We start from the raw sequence: 18371 nt of genomic DNA, 5'->3' as shown, positions 1-18371 counted from the left end.
AACCAGAAAAACCCAAACCCAGATCCCCTTTCCTTCTCCCTCCAGAGCCTCCCAACTTCATATCATTCTTTCTCCTTCTTCTCGAGCCCACCCTTTCCTTACTCTCTTTCTTTTCTTGGCCTCCACCCACCCCTCACTCTCATCTCCAGCGTCTCCACCTCACTCTCATCTCTCTTCTTCTCTAGGAGCTACTCGACTCCCCCGCTTCCCTTGACCAGCTCCGCCTCTTAGACCTCTGCCCATATTTTAATTTGTTTTCAGATGCAAACCAAACCCAGTAATCAAAACTACATAACCCAATAAACCAACAAAAATACATCAATAAACCCAAGTAAGAAAAGAAAACAAATGAGATTTTTTCAATTTTGTGAGATAGAAGGTTGAGTGGGTCGTCTTGGTTTGTGGATCTTAATTTGGTATAGGAGGGAGAGAGAAGAGATTTTTGTGTGGGCGAGGAGAAGTGTTGCAACCGGCGACGTGGTGTGGTTAACAGGATTACATTGGAAGCGAGGAAGATGAGGGTTGGGTAGAGGTTTATGTCTGGGCAGCGAGGAAGATGAGGGACATGATTACTCTGGTGTGGTGGTGGTTGATGGGTCTGTGTAGGACTGGGTTTGGGGAAGGAAGATGAAGATTGAAGGATGGGGCTTTTTCTCCTACAATTGAGTTTTTTAGGGTTTTGAGTCGGGTGGGGGGAGGCTGAGAGGAGAGAGACAGTAAGGAAAGGGTGGGCTGGAGAAGGAGAAAGAATGATATGAAGTTGGGTGGAGATGAAGACGATGACTTTTAATGGTTTTTTTTTAAATAGGGTTAATATTATAATAGTTTTAATGTATAAAAAATTATTTTTTGCCACGTGGCAGCCACATCAGAACAAATGTGGCAGTCACGTCAGCATTTAACAGACCAATGGATGGAAAATCTAACGGAAGTATTATTTTGAAATAAAATAGTACGTGAGGTATGCAAATGAAATGTTTTAAAGATGTTGTATGGGATTGTAATAGACCTCAAACCTGAGGGGTTACTATGTAATTTATCCTTAATTTTAGGTCATGGGTTGGAGTGGATTTTTTTTGGGGGGGGGGGGGGGGAAGGGAAATTTTAGGTTTTAGCCCACCATTGGAGATGGTCTTAAGCAGCAAGGGCAAGCCGTGGGTCAGACTCGAATCCAAGAACCTGTGCTCGCTAGACCACCTCTGGGAACCGTATGATAAGTTTATGATAATTTCATACATATATACATACATATATATATATATATATATATATATATATATATATATATAAAGTGAGAGCCCAATTTGGAGAAGCTTTCCAAAATGCCAAAAATGCCCATTTGTTTCATTCACAATCAAAACCCCAAAAAAAAGGACAAACTGGTAAAAAACCATATCTTAACAAAAAAAACTGTATTGGAAAACAAAATTTAAAAAGAAAAGAAAAGAAAAGAGTAAAGAAAAATGGGACAAAAACGTAAAAAAGAACTTAACAGAAACCGTATTGAAACAAAACATGATAATTAAATTTAAAAAATCATGATAATTATCTAAAAGGTTAGTAGTTATGGAGAGGAGAGATAGATAAAAGATAATGGCAACAAGAACAAATTAAAACAAATAGAAAAAAGGAGATGTTGGTACCATATATTGGGCCTCGTCTTTGGGCCTCAACATTTGGGCCTCATTACCTAGCCCATAATTATGTAAAAGGAGGAGCCCTTTATTCTATAAAAGGGGACTCATCCCCCCTCACAAATCAGACTCTGGGATAGCCCTAAAACATATAAGTCTCAAACAACTCAGAGACAACACTCTCTTCCTCAGGGGGACTCCTCTTAAGCTTGTAATCCATACATACAGTTACAGAGAAATACAATCAACATCAGTGTGGACGTAGCCTAAACATTGGGGGGGAACCACGATACATCTTTGTGTTCTTGGGCGTTTGCATGATTCACGGTGGGATTTACGTTGTTCCAAGATCTTTCGGTTTTGTGCATCAACATTTGGCGTCATCTATGGGAAACGACATGAAAAGCTATGTCGGTTCTTTTTCATTTTTCTATCTCATCACCGTGAAACCCTCACAATTGTCCACCATGAATTTGCACAACCCGAGATCATACTCGATCTGCAACCAGGGATTTCAGAGAGACCAGAATCAATAGAGTGCAGCGAAAAGCCTTGAGCTTTGAGGGAGAGAGGGACTTAGAGAGAAAAATGAAAGGGAGCTAGAAAGATCAAGAGATAATGATTTAGGATCAGATGCGAAGCTCCATAGGGACCCAAATTCCTAGACCCGGCTCCCAATCTCGAGCCACCCCTAAACTCCTCGTCTGGCTCCTCCACTTCATCTTTCTCACATACATCGTCTACACTCTCAAGATCGTCTCCACCTCACGCGCCGCATGCTCCGACGACAACAACCTTTTCACCGTTCTCCGCCTCTCCTCCTCATTCTCCACCGACAACACCACCACCGCCCAAGATAGAACTTCCCAGATGCTCCAGCTCAAAACCCAACAACTCGATAAAGCAAACCAGCCGACAAAGATAAACGACATTGTTTTCGGCATTGCCGCCTCCGCCAAGCTCTGGAAACATAAGAAGAACTACATCAAGCTCTCGTACAAGCCCAAGTCGATACACGGGATAGTCTGGCTGGACCACAAAGTAGAAGATAAAAACCCGTAAGTCGTCGGCCTCTCGCCGATTAAAATCTCCGGTGACACCTCCGAGTTCGCCTACATGAACAAACAGGGCCACCAGTCCACGATTCAGATATCCCGGATCGTGAGCGAAACGCTGCGTCTCGACCTCAAGGACGTCGGGTAGTTCGTGATGGGCGACGATGACACCGTTTTCATTACCGACAACCTCGTTCGGGTCCTGAAGAAGTACGACCACACGTAGTACTATTATATCGGGAGCTTATCAGAGAGCCACTTGCATAACATTTTCTTCTCGTACAGCATGGCGTACGGCGGTGGCGGTTTTGCCATCAGCTACCCACTGGCAATGGCGCTGAGCAAAATGCAAGACCCAGAGGTACCCTGGGCTCTACGGCTCCGACGACCGAATGCATGCATGCATGGCAGAACTCGGCATCCCACTCACGAAAGAACTCAGATTTCACCAGTGCAGAGACAGAGACAGAGAGAGAGGTGCGGTGGAAAAAGAATAGAAAAAGAAAAAGGATGTCTGGAGATGGAGAAAAATCAAGACAGGAAGTAGAAAGCATGGCTGTGGAAAGCATGGCTGCCCGCCCACTCCATTGTCTGAAGAGATAATAACTTTATTATCAGGACCGATAGCTTTTGTCGACCACCAAAGAAGATGCCCACCAACAATGAAACTTTCATCAAGGAAGTGCATGTTCCCTGCCCATTTTCTGAAAAAGCTACGGGAACAAGATAAGATTCTCCTTTCTATTTTATTTTATTATTTTATTACTTCATTATTATCTATTAACACGATGGCATATTAGTTAAATAATATAATCGTTCCTTTACATGTGATATCATAGTGATCCTTACCATAAAACGTGGCAAAGTCTGTACACTCACTACACCATTTACATTATATAATTATTTTATCACCTTATCTGACCAAATTGGATATCAACAACTTGAATGAAAATATAATATATATATATATATATATATATATATATATATATATATATATATATATTATTTGTTGCCTAGTGACATATATTTAACCCAAGTACATGTGCAATATTTATTCATGGCCTAGAGTATTGTGACTGCCATTAAACTATGTCACTTGTACAACATGTGATTTACCACACGCCTGAATAAATTATTTATTTATAGAAGGCACATAGTACAATACATTGCCTTGGCAAACTTTATCAATTTGATTTATTCATTATACGGTCATACTTATACTGTCATTTATTGTCAGGAATTATTGAGCAACTACTTCCACTGATCAACATTGTTGCTGATTAAAAGAACCCAATATGCGAACCCGACAAGCAGACCCAAATCATGTCGAGAATCATCTCATACTAAGTGCACGCTGACATAAAGTACATACTTGCAATGAGGAATACCATGAGCTGAGCTGCCTCGCAGCGAGCATAGTCTCTAGCCGAGCAGCCTCGCAACGAGCATTGCCTCCAGCCGAGCAACCGTCTCGCTGCGAGCATAGCCTTTAGCTGAGCAGCCTTGCAACGAGCCTCACCTCCAGGCGAGCAGTCTTGTAACGTGTGATACCTCTAGTCGAGTATTGATTTATGTTGAGCATTGCCTTGTGTTGAGTACTGGTTCAAGACATCTAACCACTTCGACCCGTACATGGATTGAATTTAAAGTCTCCAGCCAAAAGACTCTCTTGACTGAAGACTTGAGGGACTCCTGTTGGTACCATATATTGGGCCTCGTCTTTGGGCCTCAACATTTGGGCCTCATTTACCCAGCCCATAATTATGTAAAAGGAGGAGCCCCTTATTCTATAAAAGGGGACTCCTCCCCCTTCACAAATCAGACTCTAGGATACCCCCAAAACATACAAGTCTCAAACAACTCAAAGACAACACTCGCTTCCTCAGAGGGACTCCCCTTGAGCTTGTAATCCATACATACAGTTACAGAGAAATACAATCAACATCAGTGTGGACGTAGCCCAAACATTGGGGTGAATCACGATACATCTTTGTGTTCTTGGGCGTTTGCATGATTCATGGTCGGATTTACGTTGTTCCAAGATCTTCCGATTTCGTGCATCAACAGGAGATAATCCAAACTAAAATGGCAAAACCGTTCACAAGGGGAGAGGATGAACGTGGCGTCATTTTTTGAAATTCCCAAATTCAATTAAAATGCAAGCTTTATCAATTGAGCCAATTCATCAAACATGTTGTGTGCATAAGAAAGTATCGATGGATTGGATTGGATTGGATTGGTGAACTGGGGTTTCTCACTAGGGTTTTATGGAGCGTTTTGGAATCTCAAACAAAGCTATAATTTGCTAAGATTAACATGACGGCTAAAAAGATTGAAGTCTTGGGCATGGTCAAATTGGATAAATAAATGTGTTCTCCCTATACATCCAAGTTTAAACTTCTATTTTCGTTGTTCGAATTAATTTTAATGTGAAATATCGCTTATATAAGATATACATTAAACAAAAGGAGTTATATGAAGCAAACTTCAAGGTGGTAAACTGTACTTGCCCCATAATGTATTTGCATTTTTAGTCAATGGGAAATAATTTCACACTTTTTTTAGCGTCTTCTACACACATTTTTCTTAGCTATTAAATTGAATAAATCAATTTAAAACAATAGCCATGATTAAGTGAGATGTTAAAAGTGTTTTTTTATCATTTCCATTTTCCAGGGCAATTCGTAAAGGCATTGTGCTCAAATACTGAGATTCAAATCTTTTAGAATCAAAACATATGTTTGTCCTTGATGGCTGATGCGTATCGAGTTTCATCTAGGCCCAAATGTATTTCTCTTTTCAGTTGAACGAAATGGGCTTCATGTTTCAGCAAGCATCTTAAAGTGTTCCAATATCAAGCACAGATGCAAAGAGGTCCAGACTTGTTTGAGGTCTTCAGTTGAAGTCAGAACCAAGAATTCAACACAAATGGTGACCTTAATACAACTTCCTGTATCTCAGAAATAGATATGTACATGAGCAGATGTATATTTGACAGAGCCATGCTAACAGATAATTAAGAAATAAATTCACATTCCACGACAACCAGTCGTGTACCATTGACCGAGCTACAATTTTGCTTAATTGGAGCGATGATGCTTAGAATTTCGTTTGCTCTAGGCTAAGTATCTCCACATTTTTGTGTAGATTAACATTGCTCGTCATCGCGTGTAGCTCAAATCTCGCGGATGCTTACCCACCACTATACGTGCATTTACAACCAAATATGCCAATGAACAAGCAAGACCAGAAATTAGAAATAGGCCAGAGAAAGGACCAGGACCTATTCCTTTTGGATCAGCATTCAAGTTCTTTAGAGAAGTACAGTTAGTTGAAGCAGATATCTTCTATTTTCGTTGTTTGAATTAATTTAATGAAAAGATAACAAAAACATAAAGTCGATAATCTAGCAGACAACGAGAAAAGCATGACTTGCTCAGTTACCTCTAGCATTACTATCCTTTCAAAAGGATTTTTACACAACCTGATCTGTAAATATGGCTCATGTAACAATATGCTTAATCAAATTAAACATGACTATACGATGTTTAAGGGAGGGAGGGGATAAACCAACGAAACTACCGAAACAATGCTGGTTCATAAGTGTAAGCAAATTGTGCATGATCATGAATTTCTCATGGAATATTTCTTTGTTTGCATTGTAGTACAGCTTTAAATTTTGTAGTCTGCTTTTCCAGTGAAATGATTCTCAGAGAAAACAGCGAAACTAAGCACGGAGGAGAGAACTAAACAGTACTGAATTGGAGGAAAATAGGCTTACAGAGTCAAGCCAGTGTTCTAGTTTGTCAGCCTACACACAAAAAGTTTGATGTAAAATTTCAAGTTTTGTATAAAAGTTTGGAGTTTTAATCAGAAAGCGGAACTGTAACAGCGATGGAGAATGATTTTTCGGAGATGAGTGGGGATTATTGGCCTTGTGATTGCTGTACTTACGTCAATGACTCTTCTGCCATCGTGTGCGGGATGTGTGTAGAGGAGGAGTTTCCGTCTCCAATGCCAGCCGAGTGTGAATCCAACAAAAGACAGAACTCTCCGGTGCATGATGCCAAGTCTGAATCCAAATCTAATAAACGGAGGAAGTTGTAGGTACAAAGCTTTGTTGGATTGTTGCGAGGGACTGAAAGGAATCAGAAAGTTAATTTACAATTGTTCAGAGAAGAATTAAGTTTTGCAACATATATACCATTTCATTGATGAGAATCTGAACTCTCTTGTTGTAGTGTTGAGAATCAGAGCTTTGTTATCGTAGTGTCAATTGCATATTAATTCATAATGTTAGGTTTCTAGCCTCAAGAAAGGAAAAGAACAGTAGTTGTAGCATATATATGAATAATACGATGAACATAATTTTTCTTATGTGAAAATATGCGATGTATCCAAATATGTTCTAAGGCATTGCTGTACATGTTTGTTATGGTACACATACATTTTTGTAGAATGTCATCTTCTTCTTGGTAGCTTCGGGCTCTCTGTCGCACGCACTTCTTAATTAGACTACTCGTGGCAGGTAAATCTATTTATTATGACGAAATAGGGCTCCCACTTCTAGTGATGACATTACTTTGATTGAACCTTGTGTTTTTCAACTTTTGATCAAAGTCTGACTTTTATTACATCAGTATTTTAGTTGCCAACTTAATACTTTATATTATTTTATTATAAATAAGTATTGAATAATGTAATTGAGTGTTTAACTCTTTTTTTATGGCAACTAATTAATTATCATCCCTTTTAATCAATTAAATTCTTAAACACCTTGGTTATATTTTCTAAGGAAATTAACACATCCCGACCCGGAATGTCCATTAGAACTCCAAATCAAGCTGTGCTGATCGACATCTGGAAGGTGACGAAGCCATAAAATGTAGTAATGAGGAAAATGTGAATAAATTTAAACCTAAAAGTGCCTAAATACAAGAATGCGCTGTGAGCGGGAATAAACTCATTTCACATGTGATGACAGAGCATAAGTACAGTACTGTAAAATATGGTGAGAATTATACCATCGATGGTAATTGTTTACACCAAGATTTGCCAATAATCCTCATCGGTACGAAAACTCTACTACTAGAACCTGGAATGGTGAAAAACAAGGGTGAATAGGCCTGAAAATAAAGTTTTAATAAAAACCTTTGAAAACGTTATAACCCCTCGCCATGTTGGAAAGGGATGCCTGGTCAAAAGAGAGTGTACGAATGGTGGAAACCAGCTTGACAAAGCTGAAGAGAGTGGGAATAAGTGTCGTTCCCACAGACGGCGCCAAATGTTGATGCACAAAATCAGTGAGGACTTTGGTACAACAGAAAGTGTTAAGTTTGCGACCTTCGCTAGATTGCTTCAGTCACTAGTGTGGATAAGTATGTAAATGGATAGGGACAGGGAAGCAAACACAAGATGTACGTGGTTCACCCAGATTGGCTACGTCCACGGAGTAGAGAAGTTCTCATTAATTGTGAAAGGTTTACATAAGTACATAGGTTCAAGCTCTCATTTGGTGAGTACTAGTGAATGATTTAATACAAATGACATTAGAAAATATTGTGGGAGAATGATCTCCTTTTATAGAAGAGTTTCTAGCTTTGTTCTGACATTGACACGTGTCGTGTTGTGATTGGCTTCTGATGTTGACACGTGTTGCGATGTGATTGGCTTCTGATGTCGACACGTGTCGCATTGTGATTGGCCTCTTGGTTGGAGGGAAACTCTTCTGGGTCCTTGACGGTATAACGTTGACCGGTGCTCAGTAATTTCGGGATTGGTCAAGTATGGTACAAACAAATACCATATTCTTTTAGTTATTAGCAGTTTCTTATAAAAGCTTACCACACTCAAATATTTGTTTTTTGTTAAAAACACTTTTACAAAAAATGTTTACCAAATATTTAACAATTTTTTTTACAAGTGTTTATTCTCACAGTATAATAAAAATAATTTTTTTAAACACAACCATGCTAAATTGGACAAGGATTGTCTGCTCTCCCATTTCCAGTGCCCTCTCGTGCCTTCCTGTTTTGTGTGGTCACAGTTAAACCACGTTAACATTTTATATTGTTTTTTTATAGAGATAGTAAGACAAAAATGAATAGTAATATAAAATATTGACGTGACTTAACCATGACCACATAAAACAAAAGGGCATGGAAGGACATCGGAAGTAGAATGTCAGACAATCCTTATCTTGCTAAATTAGCCTTAAGTGAGAGAAGGAAAGTACTTGTCAAGTGAAAATGATGAAGCGTACGAGTGAGAGGAGGAAAAGACAAAAAAGAAAGGGAAGAAGAAAGAAGTAGGAAAGAGAGAGAAAGGAAATAAAGTGTGTGATGAGTGAAAGATTCCACCCATGACGATGTGACAGTACATAGCGTACTGGACTTTGCTTCCGACTCGTGATTTTACCACTTAGACCTGTTTGTGCGTATTTTTTGTTATTTCAATAAAATATAAGTTCTTTTTATTAAATAAAGTGATTAGGTGTTTTTTTAAAGAAAAAGTTTGGGGAAGTATTTTTCATTAAAGCTTCTTTTTACTTATAGTTTTTAGTTTTTGTTTTTCTTTTAAATTGAATATTTGTTATGAAAAATTGAAGTCAAATTTTATCAAACACGTTTTAAATATTATTGTGAACACGGAAAATTCCTGAAACGAAAGAGACAAGAACGACGCGTACAAACAAATATTTGTATTTGATAGTTTTGGGTTACAATCTCTCTCTATTTTGATCCTCTGATTCGATCTCCGTAAGGTGTGTATTTGTGGATGTGTGATTGATCCAAAGGGCCGTTGGGCTTGATCTAAGGATGAACGTTCTTCAAGGGTCGTGGACTTGATCTTGAAGGTGGATTTGAGCGGATCTTCAAAGGGGCTTTTGGGCTTGATCTTTGAAAAACAGTGATAAACGGATCTCCAAGGGCTTTTGGGCTTGATCTTGAAGAACAATGATGAACGGATCTTCAAGGGCTTTTGGGCTTGATCTTGAAGAACGGTTGGATGTGTGGATTTGTCGACGTTGTTGATCCAAAGGGCCGTTGGGGCTTGATCTTGGATGAACGGATGATGAACGATGGTGCTTTCTTCAAGGGCCGTCGAGGCTTGATCTTGAATTGGTGGATGGTTGATCCAAGGGCCGTCGGGGCTTGATCTTGGAAGAACGATGAACGAGGAACGAAGAACACTTTCTTCAAGGGTCGTCGGGGCTTGATCTTGAATTGGTGGATGACTGTTGATCCAAAGGGCCGTTGGGGCTTGATCTTGGAAGAACGATGAACGAAGAACGAAGAGAGCTTTCTTGATTCTTCGGGAACCTGGATGCTTGAGAGCTTCGGGGTTTCAGAGCTTCAGAGCTTCAAGGTGTAATATGAATTGGTTCTCCAAAATGAATGAAATGGGCTTGTATTTATAGAATTTTCCAAGGCCTAATTTTGAATATAATATCCCAGATGAAATAAGTAGTTTCTGCCAGGTGTTGACACGTGTCCTATTTGATGACTTTTCCAACTCATTTCAATTTTCGTTGAGTCACACGCTTCGTGTAAAATTTATGTAATACATGAGCGTTGACACTTTGATTTATCGGTCAACATTTATTTACGAAATTTCGATGTCTACAAATGCCCCCACTTCAAGGCACGTCGTATACATGTGCTTGTCACGTGTAGGAGATGTGTTTTGAAGTCCCTTACTGTAGATGTCGATCCAAGGGCCGTCGAGGCTTGATCTTGAATTGGGCTGGAGATTTCTTCAAGGGCCGTTAAGGCTTGTTCTTGAACTTTCGTTTGAAATTTCTTCAAGGGTCGTCGAGGCTTGATCTTGAAGGTTGAAATTGAACCACAAGGAACTTCATGTGGTAGATGACATTTGGCTTTGGTAGTGGGTGAATCGGCACGTATTTTGTTGCGCTTGTTGACTTTCCACAGCTTTGATCTTGAACTGGGTTGGAGGATTTTCTGGATTCCTCCAATTGTTGATTTTCCACAGCTTATTCTTGAACTAGGTTTTGATTCAAGGGTGGTAGACACTTAATCTTGAATCGGACTTGTGATTTTTTCCAGGGCCGTCGAGGCTTGATTTTGAATTTGGCTGGAAGCTTCTTCGAGGGCCGTTAAGGCTTGATTCTTGAAGGCTGACTCGAACACACGGCAAGCAGGCACAAGGTGAAGGTGACGACTTGTTGCTTTGTTCAATCTTTCTAATTCACACCTGAGTAGTTTGGTCAACGGTATGATCTTCGAGATTGATGGGCTCCTCTTCCAATTGGTGACTTCGTCTTTAAGGATTTGATTCAAGGGTGGTGAATCAGCACGTGCAGCCCACAACGCCTAGTAAGTCGACCCAAGAATTTGAGGGTCAAAACGAGTTCTTTATCTCAGACTCTTTCTGCCGAGTTGACTAAGCATGCTGCATTCTTCTCTGCTTGTTTCTTCAGGCAGATATGGCAGCTTCTCGAGTTCTTCAGCTCGGACTCCTTCTGCTGAGTTGACTGTGCAGGCCGCATTCTTCTCTGCTTGTTTCTTCGGCACGTTGTCTCCACATGCTGCAAGGTATCATTTTCACTTGCCTTATCTGTTCTCCAGGCAGATGTGACAGCTTCTATGGAAGTACAGCAGCAGTGGGAGACGAGTACTCGAGAGCAGTGCTAGGCAGGCAATCAGGGAAGGGTTCCAAGCAGTCGGTTCCTTACCCGAGTTTGAGTGGAAGTTCCGGCATATTGTTTTCTTTATCCTTGTCTTTGTAGGTAGGAGCAAGGACAAAGGAAACGACAGGGAGAACGCATGATATGAGATACTCTTGCTTTCTACCCTGGTGATATGAGATACTTTTGCTTTGAAGTTATTGGCTTACAGAGGTACCCCAATGAATAAGGAACACTAAGTGACTCGAGAGGCTTCGTTGGGAAGGCATTCTCGGAGATGAAGAAAGGTTCTGTATGTCTGCCTTGCTATGGAAGGTGAAGGTGGACAGTTATAGGAGGTCCCTTAATACCTGTAGAGGTACTATTCTTTCACTTGTGTCGGCAACTAACGCGTGATTGAACAGTAAACTTTCACGTGCTTTCTCCTTCGCCGAAAATCTTCGACAAATTGCCCGTGATTTGCGCAAAGTTGAGTGTGCATATGACAGGTGATGACGCGGCTGAAAAAGACTGGCTCCTCTTCGATATCTGGGATCAGCGCTTCGACAAATTACCTGTGATTTCCGCAAAGCTGAGTTTGCGTGTGACGGGTGTCGACGCGTCTGGAAAAGCAAGATGCTTATCCGATTTCTGAGCTTGCCTCTTCGATTTTTGAATGGCCTCTTCGAATTCTGAGCTCGCCTCTTCGATCTCTGAAATCCCGTCGAGTACTGATTTTTTATAGAGGCAGGCAGTTCATTTCAAAGCACACTTGAATTTTTGCTTGTACCTTCTTGCACTTCTAAGATCTCGATTTGTCCGAACTCTTCTTTCTTTAACACCTTTGAAAATGTATGGCCCCTCCGATCGTCGTTTTGACTTGAATCTTGGTGAAGAGGCAGTCCCTTCTTCTCCAGACAACATATGGCGCCCATCCTTCATATCCCCCACTGGTCCTCTTACCGTTGGGGATTCAGTGGTGAAGAATGATATGACCGCTGCGGTGGTGGCCCGGAACCTTGTCACTCCCAGAGATAACAGACTACTTTCCAAACGGTCTGATGAGTTGGCTGTTAAGGATTCTCTGGCTCTCGGTGTGCAGTGTGCAGGTTCTGTGTCTAATATGGCCCAACGCCTATTTGCTCGAACCCGTCAAGTTGAATCGTTGGCGGCTGAAGTGATGAGTCTCAAACAGGAGATTAGAGGGCTCAAGCATGAGAATAAACAGTTGCACAAGCTCGCACACAACTATGCCACAAACATGAAGAGGAAAATTGACCAGATGCAGGAATCTGATGGTCAGATTTTACTTGATCATCGGAGGTTTGTGGGTTTGTTCCAACAACATTTGCCTTCGTCTTCTGGGGCTGTACCGCGTAATGAAGCTCCAAATGATCAACCCTTGGCTCCTCTTCTTCCTTGAGTTCCGCCGAGTGGTGAGGCTTCAAACAGTCAACCTCCAGCGCCTCTTATTTCTGGCGCTCTGCCGAGTGGTGAGGCGGCACCTGATCGTCCTTGAAGATCCCCTCTTGTAAATTTGATTTGATTTGATTTGATTTGATTTTTTTTTTGTATGTACAATGCATATTTATGTAAAAATTTCTAGAAATAAAATGGACTTTTATTTCTCTTAATACATTTGTTCCTTTTTTTTTTTTTTTTTGCACATGGTGCCAGATGCACCATAACTCTATAAATATATTATTTGTTTTATTTATTATATATATATATATATATATATATATTTTGCCTTTAATTATGGTGACAGCTGCACCCCTTCCCCTTTCTTCATATGGTGCCAGACGCACCATGTTCCTTCATCATCTTTTTATTATTTTATTATATATTTTTTTTCTTTAATTATGGTGCAGTGTTCCACCATCCCATTTTTTAATATTTTTTTTTTGTATAAATTTTGATGATGGGATGGGGAATTTGCAGGGAGGACGAAGACGACGTAGAGTTGGAGTCGAGGCTTCATGACCGGCTAGTCGTTTAACGGCGGTTATTGAGGTTCTTCGCCATTGCTGTTTGCCACTGCCACTGCACCACCATTGCACCGCCACTGCATTCTTGTTGCCCTGCACCGCCGCCATTGCACAGCGACTACACAACCATTGCACTGCCGTTGCTGTTTTCCTGCGAAGATGAGGACACACCGTTGCCTAAGGACGAGCCGAGATGTTTTTGTGCCATGCAGATGGTGACCCTTGGATCCTGCACAGAGCTTAAGCAGCAGCAGCTGTAGCAGGCAGGTGGGGATGTTCAAGCGAACCAGTCTCGCTGCTGCCGTCACGAGGACCCAACCGTCGCTGCTGCGGTAGTTGCCGACGATTCGATCTTCCATTCATAGCCTCAACTCCGTCACGGAGGAGGACGTCGCCGCCGCTAATGAAAACCACCAAGTGTTCATAGCCTTAGCACTTGTTATTTCGCTGCAACTTTAGGCTTCGCCGGAGCTGCTGCTTTCTTCTTGGAAGCGCTGCCATTATTTTTCTCGTGATGAGCAGTACTCATACTCGTCCTTCTCGAGCTTCTGGTTCCAGTGATCACTGGGTTGTCTTTGGCTTTAGCAGCAGTAGCAGCACTCTTTACTAGTACTGAACTGCCATGCTTTTCAGCTGCTGCATGATCATCAGAAGAGGCCTTGGTGGCGTCCGGCAAAACGTCGTCGTTTGCCGCTTGTTTGCTGTCGGTGGGAGCCGGCGGGTACAGCCTCATGTTCTCGCACAGCGCCGCGTGGGTGTACACCATCTCCTTCACCTCGTCGTAAACTCCTCCCGCTGCTGACTCAGACGACGCCGTTTCGTTGATCTGCATCAAGATCTCGTTTTCTACACATGGGTTCTGCGAGAGAAGCCAGAAGGACCAGGTTAGAGCCGCCGATGTGGTGTCCCGGCCTGCGAGGGTGAAGCTGATGACGATGTCGGTGACGAACTTTGCGTCGGTGTGGCCAGAGCTAAAAAACCGGGAGAGCAGATCTACAGATTCCAACACCTTCGCCTCGCTCAAATCCCGCTTCTTTTCTCTGACAATGGCTTTCGCGAACTCGCGGACTTCTGATACGACGGCACGGAGGCGCTTTTCGGACTCGATTCCGAGAGCCCTTTTGAGTTTCCATACTGGGTGCAGCAATCTGAGCCTGTCGCTGCTGATTTGCACGGCTTCGTCGAAAGCCACTGCGAATTTGGCTTCGGGCAGAGAGGGCAGGAGGTAATCCGGGTCGTACCCGAAAGCAATTCGACAGATGTTGTCGAAACCGAAGCGCTGAAGAATGTCTTGGAAGTCCAGGACTGAACTGCTGGCGGCGGAGGCGGAGAGAATTGGAATAAGGCGGTCGGAAAGCTCGGTGTCGACCATCTGTTCGACAAATTTACGCAGAGACTTGGTGTTAAACTCGTGGCTGGAGACTTGGCGCTGGAACTTCCAGTTATCTCCATCGGCGTTGAAAATGCCGTCGCCGAAGAGGTCGACGAGGGTGGTGCGGAAGGTCTCGCCTTTTTGGTAGTTGGGGAAGTTGGTCTTCAGGATGTGCTGGACAATGTGGGATTGGCGGAGACGACGAAGCGGCGGCCGAGAGAGTGGTGGAGAGTGAAGGTGTTTGATGGGGAGTTGATACGGAACTGATCTTCTGGCCTTTGTTGCCGAGCTACAGGTCGTATCGCCGGTGCGGACCCGTCTCCAGTAGCCAAGGTGATGGTGTTGCTGCAAGTCGAAGGCACGGATGGAGGAGAAAACTCGGATTGGAGCTTTGAGAGCTGGGCCTGAGCTTTGTTGGGCTCATGGTTTGGGTCTGAGAAGACGGGCCTGATTTTGTAGCTGGGCTCAGACATGTATATATATATATATACATTTTTTTTTTTTTAGATAACATATGTATTTTTATTATTATTTTATTTTTTTATTTTTTTAAAAGAAACTGTAATTTAATTTGTACAAAGAAAACTGCAAGTAATTTTGTAATAAAATTGACCTTCACCAATGAGACTTTAATCAAATCCTTTTTTTTTTTTTTTGATGTGACTGAACTCGAAATCGAATGCTGAAGCTGCCTACGTACCCTTCCAAAGAAAGAGATCAAGTCAAAACGTAGTTCAAATACATTTTTTTTTTTTTTGGTATTTTCTTTTTGTGCTGTTTGCAGTTTTAACTCGTGCAGGCAAGGAGCTTTGGGTTGTCGCCTTTTAGGCTCGTGCAGACCAGGAGCATTGGTGTTGCCTTTTATGCTCGTGCAGACCATGAGCATTTGGTGCCGTGTTGCAGTTTCAGCTCGTGCAGGCAAGGAGCGTTGGGTTGTCACCTTTTAGGCTCGTGCAGACCAGGAGCATTGGTGTTGCCTTTTATGCTCGTGCAGACCAGGAGCATTTGGTGCCGTGTTGCAGTTTCAGCTCGTGCAGGCAAGGAGCGTTGGGGTTGCCTTTTATGCTCGTGCAGACCAGGAGCGTTGATGTTGTCTTTTATGCTCGTGCAGACCAGGAGCTTTGTGCCATGCAGTTTAGACTCGTGCGGGCGAGGAGAATTGTTTCATGCAGTTTAGGCTCGTGCGAACAAGGAGCTTAGTGCCATGCAGTTTAGGCTCGTGCAGGCGAGGAGCCTAGTGTCCTACAGTTTAGGCTCGTGCGGACAATGAGCTTTGTGTCCTACAGTTTAGGCTCGTGCGGACAAGGAGCTTTGGTTCGTCAAGCGATCTGAGAGAGTCGTTCCTCGCAATCTTCATAGCAAGGAGCCTTGACTGAGTAGTTGAAGAAGTCTTCTGGGAAGATGTCACACATCGTGATGGGGATGGATGATCTTCGCGTCAAAGTTTCATTATCTCCAACACTTTCACATTGTTCTAGAGGTGAACAGGAGCTGTTTTGCCCCCTTTCCCATTTGTGAGCTTGTGGAGAAGACATGCTTTTTGTGCAATTTCTTCGGAGTGACATAAGTCCATCCTTCAACTTCACTCGGCTTGACTGGCATGTTTTTGGAGCATGCCCCCAGCGATTGAGGTGAAGATTTTGAGTTGACAGAGCCGGAAGTGACGTCTTCTTCCAGGATTTTGTCTTCTTTGTCTTCTCGGGCCTTCTCTTCAGTGCGGTCCTCTTGAGTTTGTTGCCGTAAAGATTGGCCGGTGTAGATGATGGTGCGCCTCCTTACCTTCAGTGGTCATTTTGTGTCGACTTCCAAAATTGCTTGGCGCTTCATCCTTGAAGGAATCAAGCTTTGAACATCATTTTTTCCTGCTAGACTGTCGAGCTTCTCTCCCTTTGGCGTTGTCTTCCTGTTTCTAGAAGGCTTCTTAGTTTTTTCAAGTCTGTCCAAAGCCGACCGTTGCGGAGGAGATCTAGCTGTGCCGCTTTGTTTCTTAGGCTTTGATAACCTTTCAAAGATTGATCTTTGCGGTGTTGGCGTCTCAAGCCTTTTGAAGACAGAAGTTTGGTCTCGACCACTGATGCGATCAAGTGCTGCAATTCTAGGTTTTGAATAATTCAGTCTTTCGAAGACTGAAGTTCGAGGGGCAGGTTTAGGCTCCTCTTTTGGCCTTGTGGCTTGTGGTCTTGGCTTCCTCGTTTTTTTGTAGGTCACCGATGTCCGCCATTTCTTATCACCAGTAGATGCATCTTGGTTGCTTGCCCCCGGTGATGGTTGTGTAGGAGGTGCCATGTGACTTGAACATTGACGGGAATGATCATGCATGCTTCGGAGATGCACAGGATCGAGTGATTCAAACACGATAGTAGTAGTGTGTGCCGCCACCGTGTCTTCGAGGTCAAGCTCGATTTCCCCTTGCTGTGCTAGCTTCAGGATGAGATCTTTCAGTACGAAGCACTTTTCCGTTGGATGACTGATGAAGCGGTGGAATTTACAGTATCTTAGGTTGTCGGTACGATTCATCTCTTCCGGCCGTCTGCACTCAGGCAAACTGATCACCTTCTTGTCCAACAGGTTATCTAGCATGGCAACTACATCAGAGTCGGGGAATGGATAAAGCTTCTCCTCAAGCTCCTTCAAAGTGCGTCTACGCATCTCTTGATCACGAAAAGCTTCGGTTTGAATCACCTTGCCTCGTGTGGAGATTTTGACGGGAGCTGTGTTGACCGTCATCGCTTCCTTGGTGGGTTTCCATGCGGCCTTTTCCACCTTTGTCCCAAGAACTTTGTCGTTCTTGTAGTCGGTGATCGGTTCTTTCTTCCCATGATGGGCGATGCTCAACTCCATGTCATGGGCGCGAGTAGCCAATTCCTCGAAGGTCCGCGGTTTAATGCCTTGAAGGATGTATTGCAAACCCCATTGCATGCCTTGGATGCACATCTCGATTGAAGAAATCTCGGAGAGTCTGTCCTTACAGTCGAGGCTTAGATTACGCCATCGGTTGATGTAGTCCATGACTGGTTCTTCCTTCCATTGTTTCGTGCTCGTCAGCTCTAGCATGCTCACAGTGCGACGGGTGCTATAGAAGCGGTTGAGGAATTCCCGCTCTAATTGCTCCCAGCTATTGATGGACTCGGGCTCTAGGTCCGTGTACCACTCAAAGGCATTTCCTTTCAGCGAGCGCACAAACTGCTTGGCGAGGTAGTCTCCCTCCGTCCCCGCGTTGTTGCAAGTTTCAACGAAGTGGGCAACGTGCTGTTTCGGGTTTCCCTTTCCATCAAATTGCATGAACTTTGGTGGTTGATAACCCCTCGGCATCCTTAAGGCGTCGATCTTCTTTGAATACGGCTTTGAGTACAACCCGGAGGTATTTGAGCTCCCTTCGTACTGTGCCTTGATGGTGTTGGTGATCATCTCTTGCAGCTGCTGGATAGAAAGAGATCCCATGAGTGCCGCTGCTTGGTCTGGCTCCGGCTTCGCATCGTTTTTCTCCACCTGAGGCTCATCTTCTGGGTTAGGGTTCTCGTTGTCCTGTGGCTCCAGTCGGCTGACGAGTGCAGCGATTTGCAAGTCTTTTTCTTCCACAGTTCGGGTTAGCCTTGCGATTACTTCATTCATCTGAGCCAGTTGTTCTTCAACGGAGGTAACGCTGATAGTCATGACTTGTGCGACCAATAGACGTGACTTTCCTTTAGA

General features: G+C 43.0%; 2 pseudogenes; one reads left to right on the top strand and one right to left on the bottom strand.

The window, feature by feature from the left end:
- Positions 1-2084: 2084 nt before the first annotated feature.
- On the top strand, positions 2085-3598 carry LOC139198418 (uncharacterized; annotated as a pseudogene).
- A 10150-nt stretch (positions 3599-13748) lies between these two features.
- Positions 13749-15177, bottom strand: LOC103441420 (cytochrome P450 94A1-like; annotated as a pseudogene).
- Between the last annotated feature and the right edge of the window lie 3194 nt (positions 15178-18371).

The sequence above is a fragment of the Malus domestica genome, chromosome 08, assembly GCF_042453785.1.
Source record: "Malus domestica chromosome 08, GDT2T_hap1".
Taxonomy (NCBI): domain Eukaryota; kingdom Viridiplantae; phylum Streptophyta; class Magnoliopsida; order Rosales; family Rosaceae; genus Malus; species Malus domestica.
This window is presented reverse-complemented; position numbering and strand designations above follow the sequence as displayed.